This window comes from Myodes glareolus, chromosome 19, assembly GCF_982192425.1.
Source record: "Myodes glareolus chromosome 19, mMyoGla1.1, whole genome shotgun sequence".
In the NCBI taxonomy this organism is placed as follows: Eukaryota; Metazoa; Chordata; class Mammalia; order Rodentia; family Cricetidae; genus Myodes; species Myodes glareolus.
The window spans coordinates 62,968,261-62,991,541 of NC_142044.1; the positions used below are offsets into that span (position 1 = coordinate 62,968,261).

Below are 23,281 nucleotides of genomic sequence, written 5' to 3' on the forward strand. Positions count from 1 at the left end.
AATTAACTCAACGTCAGGGCAAACAACGCTCAGTGGATGGTTTAGTAGGGGTTTATTTGGGGAATATTATGTTAAGGTGTGTTGCTTTTGTTTATGCTGCATTTGTTCAACTCTGTGAAGCTGTGGTTCTTTGCCTGTCTAAACATCTGAGGGTCTAATAAAGCTGAACAGCCAATAACAAGGCAGGAGCAAGGATAGGCGGGGCTGGCAGGCAGAGAGGATAAATAGGAGAACTGAGGAAGAGGAGGAGCAAGGAGAGAACAGGGTGGGGAGGAGGCCCTCAGGGCCAGCCACCCAACCAGCAAGGGAGTAAGAGTGAAAGTAACTTGTACAGAGAGGGAAACGGTAGTCGGGATAATTTAAATCAGAAAAGTCCAGGAGAAACAAGAGGAGCAAGGCAGAGCAGATCATTCATAACTAAGAATAAGCTGGGGCTGGAGAGATGGCTTAGTGGTTAAGAGCACTGCCTGCCCTTCCAAAGGTCCTGAGTTCAATTCCCAGCAACCACATGGTGGCTCACAACCATCTGCAATAAGGTCTGGTGCCCTCTTCTGGCCTGCAGACATACACACAGACAGAATATTGTATACATAATAAATAAGTAAATAAATATTAAAAAAATAAATAGAAAATAAAAATAAGCTTCCGTGTCTGATTTCTTTGGAAGTTGGGTGGTGGGTCCCCAAGACTCCAAAAGAGTAAAACATCACACAACAGGGCTTGTTTTTTTTTTAACATATAGTAAGAGAAATTGCCAGAAAAACAGATTATATCAATAATTTCAAATCTAAGATGAAAATGGAAGAAAATATAGTTGATTAGGATAAGAATGGAAGCCAGCAGTGGTGGTGCACACCTCTAATCCTCTGTCTCTCGAGTCCTGGGATTAAACTCCGGATCCTCTTTTGTCTATATCTCTCAAGTCCTGGAGGCCCAGAACTGAGCTACATTTAGCATCGACATCAATGGTTTTCTTTTTAAAGATTTACTTACTAGTTATGTATGCAGTGTATACACACCTACCTGCATGTATCCCTGCTGTCCAGAAGAGGGCACCAGATCCTATTATTTTAGTTGACTGTGAGCCACTATGTGGTTGCTGGGAATTGAACTCAGGACCTCGGGAAGAATGGTCAGTGATCTCAACCTCTGAGCCTCTAGCACCCAAATATCAATGTTTTAATTGAATTTTAATGTTTGTCTCTTAATGCGGGTAGGCACGATTTTCAGTTGCCATGGAAAAGTCAATTTAATTGGGTCTCTGTTTTTATTTATTTAATTTTATTTTTTTCAAGACAGTATTTATCTTTGTGTATCTCTGGCTGTCCCAGAACTCACTCTTTGGACCAGGCTGGCCTTGAATTCACAGAGATCCGCCTGCCTCTGCAACACAAGTGCTGGAATTAAAGGTGTGAGCCACTACTGCCCAGCCATTGAAAAGTATTTCCAATCAGTCTCATTTCAAGACATAGAGGAAGGAACATAATTTCACCATTTGTGGAGGGGTCTGGACAGGAGAGGCCTGCTGGTTACTGAGGTGTTTACCAGTTGGATGCCAGGTTTTAAAGGGTAACGGGAGAGCCAGGTGGTAGTGGTATATACCTTTAATCCCGGCATTCAGGAAGCAAAGGCGGGCAGATCTCCAAGTCTGAGGCCAGTAGTGTCTTCAGAGGGAGTTCCAGGACAGTCAGGGCTACACAGAGAAACCCTGTCTCAAAAAAAACAAAATAAACAAACAAAGGGGGAAAATGAAAGGTAATGAGAGCCGAAAGAACCATGTTTTCTAGCAGTGCTCATTCTGCAAACGGACTCCCAAGTGGCAGCAAAGCGGGGGCTGGGTCCTGGGATCACCCCGAGGGAACCAAACCCCAGCTGCCTCCATACCCAGGCCTTTGTCCTGCAGAAACCCTCAGAGATTGCTACCTGATGTGAACCCACACGGAGCTGCTCAGACTGTTGTCCACTGGAAAGATAACAGCACACCTTTTGGGGCGGCAAACCCAAACAAGACTTTGTTAAAACAAGAAGTCTTTCTTCAACGCTCATTCATTCACTCAGCAAATATGTCTCACAATACATGGGGCAGGGTCTAAGGCTAAAAGTTAACAACGAGATAGGCAAGGTCTCCCTTCTCACGAAACGTCCATTCTTTTGGGGGAATTGGAACAAATAAACAATGTGATTGGTGCAGGAAAGCACAAGAGGAACCTGGGTAGAGATGGCAAGGGGGCAGTGGCTTCGGAGTGGCTAGGAAAAGTCTCCCAATGAACGATGTTTGACCGGAATGCAGAATGAGGGGGAGGATACGGGCAGTCAGCCAGGGGGAAAAGATGATGAGAATGTTCCAGGCAAAGAAAAGAACAAATGCAAAGGCCCTGGGGCAGGAATGAAATTCCTGGGGAGTGAGTGAAGATTAAGTGTGAGATGAATGGGAGCCAGATCAAACACGGACTTATGTGCAGTCGTAAAGGAATTTAATTGCTCTATAACACTGTGGACGCAAGATCAGATATATTTCATATACTATGAGGATTTGATTGCTATATGCATTATAGACACAATGATACAGACTCCGCGTATAGTGCTTGTAATCTTACAAGGAAGCAATAATCCAGCAAGTGTAAAGGCAAGAAATGAAGGCTGGAGAGGGAGCCACTGATTTCAAAAACTCAATACTAGAATATGCTTTTTCCGCATTTTAAAAGCTCACATCTAATCTGGGTTCTTGAGAAACAGGGGTTCATCGGGAATGGGGTGGGGGTTAGTTGGAGGCTGTGGGAACTGCCTGAGCAAAGGCTCGGAGGCAGGAAGGGAATCGGGCGGGTCCAGGAAACAGTGAATCACTTCTGCTACGGTGCCAGGAGGGAGGGTAGTGTCGAGAGATAAGCCTGGAAAAATATGTGGGGGCATCTTGAAGGACATGCACTGAAATTTAGAGCGTTCCTTGGGTACTGGCTCCGAGAAGCGCGTGCACAACTCCTCAGGCACGGTTAGGCTTCACACTCCCATCTCTGTCCCCAGAGTGGTCCAGGTGGCACTGGACCGTCTGCCTTCCCCCACGCCCAGGCAGCTCGCGAGTGGGTAGCCGGGACCGGACTTTGAAAACCCATGCTCTTGACCTTTCTGTTTGTTGTTGTGACCGCTCTGCTGGTCCGAAAGTCTGAAGGCAGCTCCAAGGATTATTCAATGGTGTAGGCGAAAATCAATCAATCAATCTATCAATCAATCTGTTAGGAGACTGATAAATGCCATGATCACTGCTGGGCTACACATTGGGGAGAATGGGATACACAGTAAGATCTTGTCTGAAGAAAACAAACTTGGGGGCTGGAGAGATGGCTCGGTGGTTAGAGCACTTGTTGCTCTTGCAGAGGACCAGAATTCAGTTCCCAGCACCAACACTAGGCAGCTCTCAACTGTCTGGAACTCCAACTTCAGGTAGCTGACACCTCTCACACTTCCTAGGGCACATACACAGACACACATATATTCACATAAAAAATCTAAAAACCTAAAACTGGAGAGACGGCTCGGTGGAAGAAAGTGCCTGCCACAGGAGCCTGATGACGCAAGTCGAATCCCCGAATCCCAAAGAAGAAGAGAGAACTGACTTTTGAAAGCAGTCCTCTGACCTCTGTGCACGGCAGGGCACTTGTACACATACACAAATGACAAAACAAAATGGACTCTCAAAAATTAAAATTAAAGGGGAAAATTTTAAATTAAAATTTAGAGGGAAATAAAAATGAATCTTATCTTTTTCAAGTTTCTTCTTTATATTTTGAGATAAGTTTTTCTTACGACCCTGACTGTCCTTGGACGCAGGACCCTCCTCTCCTCAGTCAGCCGCAGTGTTTCAGGCAAAAACAACCAGGCTGAGCTCAAGAGTAAGCATTCTAAAAATGAGCTTCTCCAAATCCCAAAGAAAACACTAAGAACAGCAGATCTTGTCTAATAACTTGACTTGGCCACATAAATCCTCTTGTGAGGGTGAGACCTGGTTCGTAGCCGCCAGCCACGACAGGATCTGTGCAATAGCCAGCAGGCCTCTTCTAACTTAGTTTATGAGGTTCCCAAGGGTCGGTCTAGGGGAGTACCTAAAGAGCTGCACCCATTTTTATTTTAACTTCTATCGTCCTGAGAGTTATGGGCTACAATGCTTATCTCAGGGTTCCATTGAACCTTGCCGGTCCAGGGGAACGGCCTTTACTGCCGCTGATCTTAGGAAGCCGGGTAGCGACAGGGCCAGAAGTAACTTCAGAACGGCTTGGTGACCGCAGCTCTGCAGAGTGGACTTTGGGATCAAGAGCCCAACCCTTTTGTCTCACAGAGACTCTGAGTCAATGAGTGACTTGTCCAAGCTCACCTACCTGGCTGGTGACAATACTAAGCTGGGCTTCTCCTAAGAATCTTTCCTCCGGGTAGTGCTGCTTCATGGGTCACCAGTTCTGCCCCCACAGGACATTTATTATACCACAATGCTAGCTAACCCTGCCACCCCTCTCTCTCTCTCTCTCTCTCTCTCTCTCTCTCTCTCTCTCTCTCGTCTGTCTGTTTTTGAGAAGGGTTTCTCCATGTAGCCCTGGCTGTCCTGGAACTCACTCAGCAGACCAGGCAGGCCTCAGACTCAGCGAGATCCCCCTGCCTCTGCTCTCGAGTGCTGCCCTGGCCACTCGCCACTTTTTTAAGACACTCGTTCACCCTGGTTGGAAAGTCCATCTTTTCCCCCATGACCTCAACACTCCAAATAAATGAAAGCAAACAAAAGACCAAATAAAAGCTGGGTGGTGGTGATTCACACCTTTAATCCCAGCACTCTGGAGGTAGAGGCAGAGGCAAGACAATCTCTGTGAGTTTGAGGTCAATCTGGTCTGCAAAGCCAGTTTCCAGGACAACCAGAGCTGTTACACTGATAAACCCTGTCAAAAAAAAAAACTAAACAAAAAAGAGGTTGACCAAAAGGCAAGTCACTGGAAATCAAATGGAAATGCATGAGACAAACATTCAGTCTGACAAGAAACTGAGGAACACAATCAGGTTGGGGGATAGAGCCTGGGGCCCCAGCAGCGAAGGCCACTCCATTCAAGACTAGCCTGGGCTACAGAGTGGGTGACTCTCTCAGAACAAGAACAGAAAGTGAATGAATAAATACAAATTAAGCCAACTGTGCTTATCAGATCAGAAAACCTTAGAGTAACGTTCAACCCGTGTCCACAAAGATGCAAACGCTGGGCACTCACACCTCAGCAGGAAAAAAACGTTCCTTCGTCTCTATGCAAAGCAGTTTAAAACATGCAAATGTGCAGTTATTTTATGCAACCTCCCTGAAAACTGGGTAAGGAATATCTTGGTGGGGTGGGTGCTGGGAATGAGACCAATCGCGCCACAAATGCTAAGCAAGGGCTCGACCACTGAGCTGACTCCCAGACCAGTGGCCCCTCTGCACAGCCCTGGTTGGCCTTGAACTTCCGTGCACCACCATTCCTGACTTCCTTTCCATTTCTACAAAAAAATTATTAATGTGCGTGTGTGTACACATGAGTGTGGATGGATGAGTGCATGTCACAACACGTGTGTGGAGGTCAGAGGTAATGTGGGTGCAGGCAAGTGTGTTCCAGCAGGAGTCAGTCCCATCCCTGTCTACCCTCCCTAGTATCAGGTCATCCATGTCCGTCCCCCCCACCCCACACACACAGCATCAGGCCTGTGCTTGCTAGTTGCTAGTTTTAGGTCAGCTTGACACAAGCTAGAGTCATCAGAGAGCTTCATTTGAGAAAAAGCCTCCTTAAGATCAGCCTGTAGGCAAGCCTGTAGGGCATGTTCTTAATTAGTGATTGATGTGGGAGGGCCCAGCCCATTGTGGGTGGAGCCACCTCTGGGCTGGTGGTCCTGCAGTCTATAAGCAGGCTGACGACAGGCAACGGTGGTACACATCATTAATTCCAGCATTTGGAAGGCAGAGGGAGGCAGATCTCTGTGAGTTCGAGGTCAGCCTGATCTACAGAGTGAGTTTCAGGACATCTAGGGCTACACAGAGAAAAAACAAAACAAACAAACAAACAAACAAATAGATAAATGGAAAAAAAGAAGCAGCCTGAGCAAACCAGTCCACAGCTCCCTTCCACGGCTTCTGCAGCAGCTCCTGCCTCCAGGTTCCTCCCCTGTTTGAGTTCCTGTCCTGACTTTCTTCAGTGATGGGCTACGATATGGAGGTGTCACCCAAATAGACCCTTTCCTGCCCCTTGCCTTTAGGCCACGGTGCTTCATCACAGCAACCGTGACCCTGAGACAAGCTGGAGGAGAAAGGGCACTTTCACCTGCTGAACTCTCTCTCCAGCCCCTTTTCCTTGTCATCCTATCATCCTGAGACTTTACTCTCAACTGCCCAGGCTGGCCTTGTATGCATGTTGTAGTCAGGATTACCTTGAACTTGCAATCCTCTTGCCTCAGTGTCTAGGGGAGTTGGGAGTACAAATCCACACCACCAAAGCCTAGCTTGGCGCAGGGCGTTAAACATCACTAAACTGAACGTAGTGCTAAGTGTACTGAAGTCTCAGCACTTGGGAAGTGGGGGCAGGAGAATCAGGAGTTCAAGGCCAGTCTGGCTACACGAGTAGTAGTTGCATTATTAGTAATAGTAGTAATAATAGTAGTAATATTAGTAGTATTAATAATAGTAGTAATAGTAGCATTATTTTTGCTGCTAAGTGGTAGCAAGGAAGACAGAGGCAGGCACTAGAGAAAATCATAGGATATTACGTCTGGACAGGCAGGTTCACATTTCAAACTTTCAAGGATATATGGAGACAGGGTGCAGATGCCTACATGCTCAAGACCCTAGTCCTGAGCCCCAGCGTTTCCTCACACAGAAATTTTATGGAAATACAAAATAAAAGCATCTCATATCGTTAGTTTATCAGTAAAGAAATGAAACAAAATTGGTGATCCTTCTGTGTACAAAACAGAGTATGTTTGAGGGACTATAAAACGTCCCATACCCTGAGCTGTGTTACAAAACATGTAAAAACTCCACACTTATCATCAGAAGTACAGAATGTTGTATATTTGCTGTTTTTCTTTTTTTATAGTGAAGGTGTATCATGTATCCCAGGTTGGCCTCAAACTTGACATGTAACATGTAGCCAAGGATGGCCTTGAATATCTGTCCACCCTCTACCCTGTGTCACTGGAATTGCAGTCATATACCACCATGCCTGGTTTTAGTTTTTGGTTCTTTTTAAAACAATATTTAATAACCCATGTATCTGCAAATAAACAATGCATGTATGCCACACCTAATAACCACTTAGACACTGGTCATCTACAGGGACACGGACTTTAACTATCGCGTCACTGAGCTGCAGGCTGCCTGACTGAGATAATGCAGATGCTGCACCGTGGGAGGAGGGCTGCTCCGAAGCTACGCCAACAATGTACTGTTAGTACAAAACTATCTTTGTTTACTCTAAACTTACAATCCACGTGCTTTGATTTCTATGTGAGCATGTGAAAACACAGGGCCTTCACAAGGGGAAGATTCTTACTATAATCAATAGCTTGACCTACACAGTTGGAGAAGCAGTTCAGATGAGTTCTCTTTCTTCGTGTTCTGAGTGAATCTTTCTGAACTGACTATTTTCTAAACCTAGTGTAGGTACAGGCTGGAGACATAAGCAGCTATCACCAACCAGGGAGCTGAGTCCAAGGAGGCGCTTCCAAGAGTCTTGGGATTTTCACCTTGGGAGAAGCAATGCATCCTTACACATGTAACACCCATTTCATACTACACATGTAACACCCGTCCCACACTACACACGTAACACCCGTTTCACACTACACATGTAACACCCGTCCCACACTGCACACGTAACACCCGTCCCACACTACACATGTAACACCCATCCTACACTACACATGTAACACCTGTCCCACACTATACATGTAACACCCGTCCCACATTACACATGTAACACCTGCCCCACACTACACATGTAACACCCGTCCCACACTGCACACTACACATGCAATACCTGTCCCACACTACACATGTAACACCTGTCCTACACTACCTGACCAAAAGGCTGCAAGTGAAGTACATGTTTTTCTTACATAGCACAGATAAACAATTCATACCTTTTAAAAATGTGTGTCTGTGCAATGTGGGGTGGGGGGATCACAGGGCACTGTGGAGATTAGAGGACATCTTTAAAAAATCAGTTCTCAGAAGCTGGAAAGATGGCTCAGAGATTAAGAGCATTGCCTGCTCTTCCAAAGGTCCTGAGTTCAATTCCCAGCAACCACATGGTGGCTCACAACCATCTATATTGAGGTCTGGTGCCTTCTTCTGGCCTGCAGACATACACACAGACAGGATATTATATACATAATAAATAAATAATTAAAAAAATCAGTTCTCAAGGGAGTGGGGAAAAATATATAGCACAACAGAAACAATTTAAAAAGGAACCTAATAAAGAAAGAAAGAAAGAAAGAAAGAAAGAAAGAAAGAAAGAGAGAGGCAGGCAATTCTCTGCCCACACCCGCCCTGCGGAGGGCGCCGCAGCCACAGAGCACCATACCCAGCTTTACTGTTCGGTTCTTTCTTTTTTAAAAAATTTTATTTTTATTTTATGTGGGCAAGTGTTCTGCTTGCATGTAAGTGCACCACATGTATGTCTGGTGCCCACAGAGGCAGAATGAGATGAGGAAAGCCCTGGAAACTGGAGCTAGAGACATTGTGAACTGCCCTGTGGGCACGAGGGAGGGAAGCAGCTTCTCTGCCTAAGTACTCTCAATACCGGGCCGTCTCTTCAGTCTGGTTCTTTTGTTTCTCCTGGAGCACAGGCTGGTCCCGAACCCACCGTATAGCTCAGGCTCGCCTCTAACTCCTAGTAGTCATCCTGCCTTTGCTCTCCAATCATGGACAGGAAGACCATGGGTTCCAGGCCAACCTGCACTATACTGCAGGCTCCTGACTCAGTAGTTCCCAACCTTCTAACGCTGTGACCCTTCAATGCAATTCCTGATGGTGTGCTAACCCCAACCATAAAATTTTCATTGCTACTTCATAATTGCAATTTTATTAATGCCATGAATTGCAATGTAAATATCTGATATGTGGGGTATTTGATATGTGACTCCTGTGAAGGGTCATTGAACCCGCAAAGAGGTCATGACCCACAGATCGAGGACCACTGTTTAATCCCAGCACAGGAAGTCAGAGGCAGGAGGACTACTAGGTTCAAGTACAGCCTGGTCTTCATTGTGAGTTCTAGGCTAGTAAGGACTACACACAGTGAGAGACTGTCTCAGGAAACAAACAAACAAATTCTAGAAGAAAATCTAAAGGATGTAAATTTCATGCTACTGTACTAATGTCCTATAAGTGAACACGCGCAGTTACTGAAAAGTCTCTCTAATGAGCTCATATCCATGTGTTTGTGTCTATGGAGCGCATGCATCTGTGCAGACGCCTCTAGAAGAGGCCTCAGGGCCTCTGGAGCTGGAGTTTCAGAGGCCTGGGAGAAACGCAGTGTGGGTGCTGGGAACAGAGCAGCCCCTAAAACGTTTAATGTGACAAGTGGTCACCTGACAGGCTGGCTAATGAGAGCTTGCTGGTCAGACCTCCTTCTTCAGTGAAAAGAAGTCTTCACTCAAGTGATCATTTGAGCCTCGGGGCTGGAGAGATGGCTCAGTGGTTAAGAGCACTTAAGCTCTTCCAGAGGACCCAAGATCAGTTCCCAGTACCCACATCAGGCAACTTGAAACCTGTAATTCTAGATCCAGGGTGATCTGAAGCTTCTGGCCTCTGTGGGCACCTGAACTTGCGAGCAGACTCCCCTGCCCACACACACATAGGTAAAGATGATAATAAACCTTTAAAAAAACATCTGAGTCTCCATCCGGTCACAGAATAAACACATCAGAACGATCCTGCCGAAAGTGCCGTTTACCAAGAACCTCGACTTCCCGATAATAGAGCAGAAACTACTTAAAGCCACTGGTTTGTTCCTAAACACCTGGAGAGTCTGTGTTAAGTGACTGAACCACATCATGAGGTCACTGTGCACAGTCTACAATGGAGTGCTTTATCTTCCTGTAAAAAACACAGGTAAAGTACACAGTAATCTTCTAAAAACTAGTCTCTTCCTGCATACATTATCTTAGGGACAAAGTTAAGCATTTTCTGTCTGCAGACCAAGCAAATTCCATTTAAGTGAATGTCATCTCTCTGGTAGAATTACGCAATGAGGAAAGCTTGGGGACTGGCGCTCAGGATGATGGCTCGGCAGGGAAGAGCACCTGATAACCTGAGTTCAATCCTCAGGACCTACGCTGTGGAAGAAGACAGCTGATTCCCACAAGCTGTCATCTCATAGCCACAGGCATGCCATGGCATGCATGTACCCACATAAGCACATGTGCACACACACATACACCACACGTGCATGCACACACAACACACGCACACACACCATATGCACACACACATACACACACCACACATGCACACATACATCATACGCATGCACACACACATACACACACCACACATACCACACGCACACACACCAAACACACACACCACACATACCACACACACATGTGCACCACACGCACGCACCACATACTATGCACATACACCACACACACACCACACACACACACACACCACACATGAATAAACGTAATTTAAAATTAAAACAAAAGAAAACAAACTTCACTTTCAACTTAAATAATGACTTTTTTCCTCCAGTTTGTGGTTCAGTAGTGATTCATAGTGAAGATGCCTAGTGATCTCCCACACTCAACAATTCTCTCTATGTGTGTGCATGTTTCATAAACCTTTGGCACAGAATTTTAAAGTTAACTATACCTGATTATAGTTGATTGGTGAAACCCTCAGAAAAATTAGAATTAGCTAGGCGGTGGTGGTGCATGCCTTTAATCCCAGCACTTGGAAGGCAGAAGCAGGCGAATCTCTGTGAGTTCAAGACCAGCCTGGGCTACAGAGCGAGTTCCAGGACAGGCTCCAAAGCTACACAGAGAAATCCTGTCTCAAAAAACACAAAAATAAATAAATAATAAAAGAAAAAAAGAAAATTTAAAATTAGATTTGAAAACATTCTAATAAACATTTGTAGATATTCAAACACATAACACATACAAATAAACCTGATGCTTTTATAAAACTTTCTATCAGAAAACACCTTTCAGGGAGCAAAGGAGATGAGACAGCAAGGTCAAAGAAATAGTCCCATTAAGTGCCACGGCTCAAATCGCCAAATGAAGCAACTAGCACACACACTGTTAAGTCAAAGTCTTTTTTAAAAAAAGACAAACAGACCCTATAGGAGGGGACCACATCATGGCAATCCTTTGTATGTTGAGGTACTGTTAAACGGTTGGGAAATTAATAAAAGCCCGTAGTCATATGTGGGAATGGAGGTACACACCTTCAATGCCAACACATGGAGGATGGAGGCAGGAAATTCAGGTCAAGTCTAGCCTCTGAGGCTGCATAGCAGTCTGAAGCTAGCCTGAGCTTCAGGGGACATAGTCTCCAAAAAACCCAAAGCAACAAGACTGCAGTCAAATGAAACATTTTCTTCTTTCTAAAAATATTTTATTTTTTTATGTGCATTGGTGTTTTGCCTGCATGTATGTCAGTGTGAAGGTACCAGATTCCCTGAAACTTACAGACAGTTGTGAGCTGCCATGTGGGTGCTGGGAATTGAACCCGGGTCCTCTGGGAGAGCAGCCAGTGCTCTTAACTGCGGAGCCCCAATGAAGAGTTTTCAAAGCCCTACTATAAACTTCAGATATCAGATCATCAAACTCCAAAGAGCCCTCAAAGGCTCCAACTCTTCCCCCAGCTGGCCTAAGACAAGATCTCCTTCATATACTGTGTGTGCATGTGCTGGGGATGGAGCACAGGCTCTCACACATGCTAGCCTCACGCTACCACCGCGCTACCCAGAGTCAAGACATTTAAAGAGCGCCTAAGCAGCAAAAAGTGTCTCCGTTGCTAATAGAATTGTTTTCATTTCTGAAGCTTTCTCTTCCTAGAATTATTAGGTTGAAACTTGGCTCCACCTTTAACTAGAGTCGGGAACAAAGCCTGAATGTACCAAGTTAAACAAAGTCATACAATGAGGTAATTTTTACAAAATGGCACTGCTCTGCTAACCACGCCGACACATGGTCTCAGCCCAGAGACTCCATGGTTCAGGGGCCACCTGATAACACTTCTTCATCTAACAGCTCCACAAGCTATATACTGAATTTCTGGAGAATTAAACAGACTCCAATCCCATTTTCAAAAAGCTGTAGAGTTGACTGACCAAAGACAAGGCAAGAAACATGAGTGGTAAAATAGACAGCAGTCGGGAATGTGTCTTTTTGTATGCACGTGCCCAGGATTTGGTACCCAACACACTTGGCAGTTTTGGGGAGGGGGGCAGAGAAGAAATACCAAAACAATATCGTCAAAAGATTGCACCAATATGGTAAGTTGTATCGGTGGTGTGTCTAACTCATTTAAGTAGGCTCTTTTAGGGTAGGGGCTTTGGAACTTCGAATCTACAGAAAAGCTGTCATAAAATTCACTGAAAAGATGTTTTGTTTCCCCCCAAATTCCTAACATAACATAACATAATATAACATAACATAATATAACATAACAGTATCATATTATGTTATTCTAGCAATGCAAATATATGTGCATGCAGACCTTTAAACAGAGGTCATCTTTTCTAGGCTGGCAAGATGGCTCATCTTGTAAAAGGTGCTTGCTACAAAGCCTATCAGCTTGAGTTTAACCCCTGGAACCCACATGGTGGAAGGAAAGAGCAGACCCCAGTTGTCCTCTGTCCTACACACAACACAAATGCCATGGCACATACACAATAAATAAATGTAAAATAGTAAAAGAAAGAAAGAAAGAAAAAAAAAAAACTATTCCAGGCTGGCAAGACAGCTCAACAGGTGAAAACATTTGCTCCACAAGTCTGAGGACCCGAGTTTGATCCTCCAACCCCAACGTGAAGAGAACCAACTCCTAGAAGCTGCCTTCTGACCTCCACAGGCCTGCCATGGCACGCTGTGCTGGTATTCACACACACACACACACACACACACACACACACACACACCCCACACACAAATGGCAATGGCACATATTTATATGGCCAGGGATGGTGGAGCAGCAGGCCTTTAACCTTAGTATTTAGCATTTGAGATGCAGAGGCAGCCGCATCTCGGCCAGCCTGGTTCATATAGCCAGTTCCAGGCCAAGCAGGAATTTTTTAAAGGAGGAGGAGGGGGAGTCATTTTTTGAAAACAAAACAAAACAAAACAAAACCCTCTTCTGCCAACTTTCTAGCGTTTTGAAGATTGTCCAAACAGATCACACTTCATCCACAGAACTCCAAAGGACCAGAAGTAGATGCAACTGGAATATGTATACTGCACCAGAAACTATGTAGATAAAAAGTATTCCACTTACCCACTTAGGTGCAAAAGATGATTTCTCCTCCAAGGAGCACTCATCTTAAAAACTGATAACCCCAGAGCCTTTGGTTAACTTGTAAAGTCAACAAAACCATTTGGATTAGGCAGATTTTTTTGAAAGATGGAATTAGTTGCAAGACAATAGTAGGTCGGTATCTCTCACCAGGATCAGCTGAACTCATTGTTGGGAGCGCCAATAAGGAGGCTAGGACGGGTGCCAGATGGTTCGCTCCTAGCACCCACAACTTCAAGCTTTAGTGTGTGTGGCCAGAGGTGTACAGTTACCTAATATTAACACGTACGGATGTGAGTGAGCAACGGGTCCCAGCTCAAGTACATGAGAGCGGTTTGAGAAGGAAAGAAAGGAGGGTCTGCTATGTTCTCAATACTTCTCGGAAGGGTATTAAGTCTTAATCAGAGTTCATCTGGAGGAATGGAAGAGAGAAAAACTGGAGAGGGAACGGCTGCATAGAAGAAGGAAAGAGTTGCCGGATTATCTCCCCGAGAAGGAGTTTTGACTTTTGATGAACTGCCACTTTCCCTCCATCCCGTGGGAGACCATGGGCCGAGGCAGCGAAAGCTCAAGCCCGCGCACTTCCCAAAAGGGCGAGCGAAGGGTGGGGGGCTCCTCCATTGCTGACCCCAAGGGGAGGGGTTCCCGCTCCTGCTACAACCCGCCTCAGAAGGCGCGGAGAGAATGCGGAGCGCAGCCGGAGACTCCGAGCACACGCAGGCTCCGGGGATGAGGGGAGAGGAGGTTCTTACCAGACCAGAAAGCCGTCGGCGCTCGGCGGTGCACGGCCACGGTCCCTGCGCTCTACCCAGCGCACCTGTCGGGTCTGGGCGGCGGTACCTACGGCTCTGCGGCCCCGCCCAGGTCCGACTCAGAGCTCCGCCCCGGCCCCGCCCCCGGCTGCGGCGCGTACGCCTCCCGCCTCCCGAGCGGCCGTGGGGCCTGCGTGCTCGTTCCCGGCGGCGGCGTTTCCACTCCTGATCCCTAGCGTCGCCCCAGCAGCGTTTTGAAGTTGCGGGAGGCGTGGCTCCTGTGTCTGCCTCCCACCCTGTTGTCGCCTCTCTGGCTCACCCTAACTCTCTCAGACTAGGGATTGCAGCAATTTGATTTGAGAATCACCCAGAAGTGTGGTCTAAGTTCAACTGCAGGGAAGTTCCTGGTGCTGTGAGGGTGAGTTCTATGCAGAGCGGTGAGCGAATGAGGCCTGGCTTGGGCTAGCATTCGGTCATCTCAACTTAGTGGACCTGAGTTTCCTCATGGAGAGAAATGGCTGGAGAAGGGAGTAGGTGGTGTCCAAATTCTCCAGGAGCTGCTGTGGTTTGTGTTTTGCAACAGTTGGAAGTTTTCCCTTGTGTTTTGAGACCTGGGTCGGGGGTGGGAAGTCATCTGATATAGCTGAGGTTGGCCTGGAACCACTGTGTAGGCTGCAGACCACTTTGAGCTGTGGCTCATAGTTGGCTGTAACTTCTGCTCCTGGGGAGCTGACACCATCTTCTGGCCTCCACGAGCTCTCCACATACACGTAAGATAAGGGCAGTAGCACGCGTCCTAAAAGGCTCGGCCTTCTTGCAAGACCCGCTTCTGCTCCTGCACTTGGGACAAGAGGAGCTGTAGAGATCCTGGGGAGGCGTATCGTTTGGCCATCAAGTCCTCAGATTCTTTCTTAAGCTCCATTCCTCTGCATGATGCCCTTTGACAGTACCTTTTCCCAACGTAAAGTATCAAATGAAAGAACTTCAGAAGCATTTCTTGTAAGTATTGATAAGTGTGATAAGGGCAAGTGGTAGAAAGATTTGGTTAAAAGTCCTAAAGACAAAGGGCATGATGACACGTGACCTTCATCCTGGCGCCCAGAAGTCTGAAAGAGGATGGTTGTCTGGACAGCCAATGGTGCAGAGTGAGGATGTCTGCAACAACAACAAAAAGTAGTTGATGACTATGTTTTAAGGAAGTGAACAATTTCCAACAACAGAATAGCCTCTTCACTGAGGTATCTCACCTAGACTGATTTCTGGATAAATGCACTTAAGCTCCAGGAAAAATTAACACTTTATCCAAACATTTTTAAGCATTTATTCAAACACTTTTTTTGGTTTTTTGTTTGTTTGTTTGTTTTTTTCAAGACAGGGTTTCGCTGTGACTTTGGAGCCTGTCCTGGACCTAGCTCTTGTAGACCAGGTTGGCCTTGAACTCAGAGATCCGCCTGCCTCTGCCTCCCAAGTGCTGGGATTAAAGGCGTGAGCCACCACTGCCCAGCTTATTCAAACATTTTTAAAAGGTCTAGAAACATGGTTCAACAGTTAAAATCACTGGCTGCTCTTCCAGAGGTTCAACTCCCTGCACCTACATGGCAGCTCACAAATGTCTATAACTCCAGTTCCAGGGGATCCAAAAACCCTCACACAGATACGCATACAGGCAAAACACCAATGCCCATAAGAAGAAATCATTTAAAAGGTTGTATAAGAAATGTGTTTTGTAAAGGAAAGCAGCAAACTGCTCTAACAACTGGGGAAACAAGCTTTATAAGCTGAACAAGGAAGTAATGATATTGGCTACAGCTAGACTTTGCCCTATTTGATATGGTCACGTGGTAGCACACTAGTTATATAACCAATTTACAGGTTGGCTATCTGTAAATGGCGATCTCAATTCAGAATTAATCAGTTAGAAGGACTTTCTGGAACAAAAATAACCTGAGGCTAATAGCCTGCTTATTTTACTTTAATACCATCAGGCATGAGTAAAAGCTGAGACTATAGCTCATGATAGCACATGCAAGGCCCCTGGCTCCATCCCTACCTACCCTGTAAACACCAGCACCTTGGAGGCTAAGATCCTGTCCAGAAACAAGCAGAAAAGAAAGGCCAGCAAAACTGAGTGGACTCCAGGGCCTCATGTGTGCTAGAACCCAACATGGAGGAGAATTTTGAGTGTCAGGGTTGGAGAGGTGTCTCAGCCGTTAACTGCACTGGCTGCTCCTCCAGAGGACCTGGGTTCAATTCCTAGCACCCACATGGCAGCTCACAACTGTCTGTAACTCCAGTACCAGGGAATCTGACACCTTCACACAGACATACATGCAGGCAAAACACCAACACACATAAAATAAAAAATGATTTTAAAGAGGAGTGTGGGATTGTACTTCAATAAATGGTTTCAGTTGCATATGGAAAGGAATCCATCCTCTAACCTGTGTTGAGCCTTTAGATCTAAGTCTTGTTCCCTACTAGAACAGTCCCCAAGTCTTTGTAAGTTTAGGTGGTGGTACAGAAGCAGAGGCTTTTATGAGCCAGTTTTTAGTACAACCATTCTTTTTGTTTGTTTATTTGAGACAGGGTTTCTCTGTGTAGCTGTTCTGAGACTCACTCTGTAGGGCAGGCTGGCCTCAAACTCCCTGCCTCTGCTTCCCAAGTGCTGCAGTTAAAGGCATTCCGCACCACTGCCTGAATCATTAAAACTATTCTTAAAAATCAAATTTTGGACCAGGCGGTGGTGGTGCACACCTTGAATCCCAGCACTCGGGAGGCAGAGGCAAGCAGATCTCTGTGAGTTCGAGGCCAGCCTGGCCTACATAGTGAGACCCTGTCTCAAACAAACAAAACAGAACAAGCCTATCGTTTAGGTTTTTCTAATCCACAGTCTCTGTGTAACATTTACTCATTTCTCACTGCAAAGTAACCACAGACCACACACAGAAGGGACATGGCTGCGATCCAGTATTTATTTATTTAGGGACAAGATCTCCTGTGTGCCAGCCTTGACTTCATCATGTAGCCAGAGCTGACTTTGTCCTTCTGGTCTTCCTGCTTCCACCTCACAAATCCTGGGATTCTAGGCATGACACACCCAGTTGCTGTCATTCACGCAATGCTGAGGATCAGACACAGGGCTTTGTGTTAGCAAACACTCTCCCAGCTGAGCTACATTCCCAGCTCCATGCTTAATTTATGAAAGGTGGCAGCAGGCCCATAGAGAAAATGTTAGTGAAGCAGAATTGAGTAGAAAGGCCACCGTAGCAGCCATTACGTTTTGAGACGCCAAGAACGAGGCAGGTGTTGGTGAGCTGGTCTGGAATTCCGCAGAGAGCTGTTTGTGTCACTGACGAGTGAGTGCTAACATACTTTCTCCTCATTGTTTCTCATTTCTCTCACCGATGAATCTAATGAAAATGTTAGCCAGTGCCCAGGTCTGAACTGTATTCTCTTAGTAGGAAAGCAAGCATCTTCTTAGCTGGGCCAAATAGTAATCAAACACTTATTCACAGTTTCATCTTATGAAACATCCTTGGAGAAAGTATTATCAAAGCCTTTTTGTTATTTTGGTTTAGTTTTTTGAGACAGGGTTTCTCTGTGTACCCCTGGCTGTCCTGGAACTTTGCTCTGTAGACCAGGCTGGCCTTGAACTGAGAGACCTGCCTACCTCTATCTGTTAACTGCTGAGATTAAAGGTATGCCCCTGCCCCATGTCAAAATTGTTTTGTTTTGTTTTTGTTTTTGACAGGTGTGGTGACACATGTCTTTAATCCCAGCACTTGGGAAGCAGAGGCAGGCAGATCTCTGTAAGTTCAAGGCCAACTTGGTCCATAAATCGAGTTCCAGTAAGGTTTTGGCATCTTTCTTCTTTGGCAACTACATGGCATCTGCCTGGCTCCACCTTTTCTCCTCCTCTATCTCTGCTCGGATTTCCTACCTTGCTATATTCTGCTCTGCCATAAGCCAAAGTAGCTTCTTTATTAACCAATGGCAATAAAACATTCACAGCACACAGAGGGGAATCCTACATCATCTCTCCTTTTCTGTCTAAATAAAAAGCAAGGTTTTAACTTTAACATAATAAAATTACATATAACAAAACAGTTATCAAGCAAGAATTACACTTATAATATTTAGTCCATTTGTATCTGGAAAGTTTCATATCTAATTTATCTTTTATCATAACTAAGGAAAACTATAACTATCTGTCTTCAATTCCATCAAAGACCCTAGAAGGATATATTACCTAAGTAAACAGGAAGTGCATTGTAAGTAACTTTCAAAACTCTAGAAATGATAGAGACATCTCGCTGCCTGGACAGTCACCCAAAGTTCTTCTGTACTGTTGGGTCATCCATCTTCAGTCCACAGGCCCATAGTATCCGGCAGACATTTTAGTAAAGCAGGAAATTTGAAAGGCTGTTTTGCCTATATTGTCAGTTTGTCCATCACTTTCTTCTGTGTCCTGCAGAATGTCTGACAGACTCTTTCATGAAACAGGAACCCTGAAGGACTGTCTCACCTTCTGGCAAGTTCAGCAGTCATTTCTCTGTGGGTCCTGCATGTCCAGTTCATACAGTGTGCTGTCAAGCAGTCCAGGCAAGAGCAGTTTCTTGTCCGAATCAGTGTGCAACTTCCAATTAGTGTGTAAACTAAGAAAAATACTGATATTGCCATAGGCCTGTATGTGCTGGCAAAGGGCATAGCATAGGTAAAGGAAGGAAATGTAGTGGACAGAGGTAACTGTTCACATGCGTCACAAGTGCCACAAGTACAGAAGGACAAACATACTGTCTGCTTTAACAATGTGGCTTCCGCCCTTTCTGCCTCCCTGGCGGGGGGTGGGGGCAGGTGATACAGGGTCGTTCTTGATTCCCATCATAATTCAAAGGGAAACTTTCACCCAGTGTCTGGAGCCCTGATGTCCTGCAAATGAAGGAGGCCACCCTGTGTCCTTGGTAGCCAGAGCCCACCTAGGTGGCACCAACCTTGATTTCCAGAGAAATTGGTCCAGATACACAGGAAAAGGGATGGATGGCATCTGCGTCACAAACCTGAAGAGAACCCGGGAAAGCTGTCGCTGGTGGCCACTGCTGCACTGAAGTCATTTTAAACCTGCCTGATGCCAGCACCATCACCTTCAGGAGCACCGTCGCCTTCGGGAGCACCGTCGCCTTCAGGAGCACCGTCGCCTTCGGGAGCACCGTCGCCTTCGGGAGCACCGTCACCTTCGGGAGCACCGGCTGCCCCTGGGTCCACTCTGGTGATGACTGTTTCACTCCTGGGACTTTTTCTAACCTACACCAAACAGCCTTCCTGGAGCTACAACTTCTGGTAGTGGCTGATTCCAGGGCTGACCATCAGCTCCTCACAGAAGTGCCAACCTGTGACACTACCATCTCTCCATGTAACAGATTCTCCTCCGGGCTGTGTGGACATTGCTGTGCCCTGTGGGTCTGGTCTGATAACCTGGAAGTCCCCCACCTATCACGTACGTGGCACCATCTCTTGTGAGCACCCAGGGGAAGTTATGCCTGATTTCCACAGAGATCCTGAAGAGATCGAGAAGGAAGAGCAGTGAATTTCAGGGCAATAGACCACACTAGTTCCTGAGTGAGGACCGGGGGCCCTGGCCAGCCACCGAGGACTGGTCTGCAGCTCCCATGCTCAGGCCACTGCACTGGGTTGGAACGTGCTCATAAACTGTTCTACAGACACTTAAGCAAAATGGAAAGAAGGAAGATGAAAATAATCTGTGAAAACTGAAAAAAATGTAACTTTAGTAGTGAATATTTGAGCCAGGCCTGGTGGCACAAGCCAGTAATCCCAGCACAGGAGACAGGTAGGAGGATCATAGGCCATTTTGGCTACCTGATGAGTTTAAGGCATGACTGGATTGCATGAGACCCTGTCTCAATGAAACAAACCAAACAAATGTTTGAAGTTTATGATAAGTATTTGAAAGGTGAACTTAATTATATCTGTTCTTAATGGTGTATGTATAATAATCGGTAATACTGGAGTGACTCCGTACCAGGCCCCCAGACCTTAGCACAACTGATACCATATTAGAGGCACCATTTAAGGCACCTTAAAACCCAGCACATAGGCCCAGCACAGAAACAAAGGTCTAATCCACCAAAGACCCGGTCCATGGTTCCAGAATCCAGGAAAGCCCTGCATGGACTAACCTCACTCTTTGGCTTCTGTAGTTCTGCTTCTCATGGTTTATGCTAACACAGGGTGTTTACCAGGATGTGGTTTGTGAGCATAAAAGACATCTGTAAGGGTTGGGGCTGCTAGACTTTGGAAAGTTCCCCATGCAGCCACCAGCGAGCAATAAAGACTTCTGTTCGCCTTTAAGAGGGTTCATGTGACATCGCTGGTGGACTTACAGCTACAAATTTTATAAAACGTTTTCCTAAATCAGGTATGAAGACACGTGCCTCAAATCCAGCTCTTGAAGGTGGTGGCAGATGGGTCTCCGAGTTTGAAGGTAAGCCTGTTCTACAAAGCAAATTCCAGGACAGCCTGGGCTACATAGAGAAACCCTGTCTTGAAAAACAAAAAAATAAAAGTAAATAAAATATTCAGCTCCTGAGAGGCTGAGGCAGGAAAGAAAGATTACAGATTCAAAGCAATCCTGGGATAACTAATGAGAACTTGTCTGGTTGTGGCGGTTCACACCTTTGCATGAATCCTAGCATTTAGAAGGCAGAGAAAGGTGGATCTCTATGACTTTAAGCCACCTGGTCTATATATGAATTCAATTCCAGTCCGGCCTACTAAATAGGGGGGCCCATTTTCAAACACACAAAAGGTTAGATGCGGTAGTGGAAGCTGTAATCTGAGTACTGGGGAGATGTAAGAAGGGTCAGAAGTCCAAGGCCATCTTCTTCCACTGCAGCTCTTAACCTGTGAGTCACGACCCCCGTGGGGATTAAAGGGCCCTTTCACAGACCGTTGGAAAACATAGATATTTACAAATATTTATAATTCATAACAGTTATGAAGTAGCAAGGAAAATAATATTATGGTTGAGGTCACACAGCATGAGGAACTGCATAAAAGGGCTGTGGCATTAGGAAGGTTGAGGACCACTGCTCTACTGTGTGAGGAGTCTGAGGCCAACCTAGGACGGAGACCCTGAGTCACAACAGCAAAATAACAATAAAGTGTGGTCCACTAAGCACTTGCTAGCAAAGAAAACCATCACAAGAGTTACCTACAGTGCCTGATGTAGCCTCATGGCGTGCCAGCTTGTAGGACCTGTTCCAGCAACTGGCTGATCTCCTGGCCTGGAAGTGGGCAAGACTGTCACTGAGAAAGAAGTTCACCTGGAAACAGTGTCTGATGAAGAAAACAAGAGCGGGGGATGTGTGTATTGCCAGATGGGCTCGAGGAAACAGCATAGCTCAAAGGAGCTGCTCATCATGATCAACATGTACAAGATTGCCCCATAGAGGGGCATTGCAGTGGCCCAGGTCCCACATGGTGTCTAAGAAACCATCTGTGACTCCAGTTGTAGCGTACCTGTAGGCAGCAGGTACACAGACATGCATGTAGACAAAACACAGCTACACACACTACACACAACCATATACACACCTATATATACATATCACACAAACAAACAACCCTATATACATATACAACCACACACACATACAATCATACCACACACATATGTGCACATATACTCATGACCCTACACACATATACAACCACACATACAACCACACACACCACACACAACCCTAGACACATAGATAACAATACACATAGTCATACCACACAACCCTACACACATAGACAACCACATACATGCACATACAATAATTTACACACACCACACACAACCACCCATACACCTGTAGTCATACACAGCACACACATACAATCATACCACACAGGCAACCCTACACACATGCATAACCACATACATACATATACCATCATTACCATCATATGCACACACCACACCACACACACACACACAAAGCTGGGTTACCTCTTACTTTGTAAGACTTAAAACAAAAGGAATGCCTTTGGTTGGTTGGTTTTGAGACAAGGTCTCACCATGTAGAAACTCAAACTGGCCTGGAACTCACAGAGTCCTGACAGCTTCTGCCTCCCAAAGTTCTGAACTTAAAGGTGTGAGCCACCACACCAGACCAAAGGGGATTTCGCTAAGCTGACTACAACTTCACACTCACATCTTTAGGAAAAGAATATCAGTTTGAATATGTGACATTTAGCATGTTGTGGGCTAGTGTAAGAGCTGAGCCAAACAAATGGGCCTCATAATTTTTAAGAACAGTATATAATGCTTAGTCTTTATTGTAAACTTGATTTAGAATCACTTACAAGATGAGGAAGAGAACTCAGGGTGTGTTCCCAGTCCCCACATCAAGGGCTTACAGCTTCCTGCAACTCCAGTTCCAGGGAATCTAATGTCTTCTTCTGGCCTCTGTGGGTAACTGCACTCATGTGCACATACCCCCATATAGACATCCATATATGGTGTAGGAGTTCCTTCTGTTTGTGTGTAGGGACACCATGGATCCTCTGCCTGAGACGGATGCTGGTTAGAATCTTTCCCGGTGAGCCACAGCCATGTGGCGATACACAGATTAATAGAAATGGGTTAAATCAGGATGTGAGAGTTAGTCAATAAGAGGCTAGAACTAATGGGCCAAGCAGTGATTTAATTAATACAATTTCTGTGTGGTTATTTTGGACTAAGCTAGCTGGGCGGCCGGGACAAACAAGCGGGCCTCTCCTTACAACACCATATATAATTTTTAAAAACTGTTTTATTAAAAAGAGATGAATAAGGACACCCGTGTGCCACTGAGGACATTTTGAAAAAAGAATAACTGAGGGGGAACACATACCCTGAATGAGGGGGGCACCATCCCATAAGCCAGTGTCCTGGACAGAATACAAGTGGGGAAGAGAAGGCCAGGAGAGAGCTATCTTCCCATCATCTGCTCCCCAC

At 45.7% G+C, this 23,281-nt stretch overlaps 1 protein-coding gene and 1 long non-coding RNA gene across 2 annotated transcripts in view; one reads left to right on the forward strand and one right to left on the reverse strand.

Moving 5' to 3' along the window:
* Positions 1-14,405, reverse strand: part of Lima1 (LIM domain and actin binding 1) — a 109,044-nt gene extending 94,639 nt beyond the window's left edge. Inside the window, exon 1 of the mRNA XM_048444577.3 lies at positions 14,278-14,405. The gene's annotated coding sequence lies outside the window, so the exon portion shown is untranslated. The remainder of the gene's footprint in view (positions 1-14,277) is intronic.
* Positions 14,406-14,445: 40 nt separating this feature from the next.
* On the forward strand, positions 14,446-20,643 carry LOC146890979 (uncharacterized). The gene is made up of 2 exons (XR_014997909.2): positions 14,446-14,695; positions 18,029-20,643. It is a non-coding gene; the product is annotated as an uncharacterized LOC146890979 (long non-coding RNA).
* Positions 20,644-23,281: the final 2,638 nt, after the last annotated feature.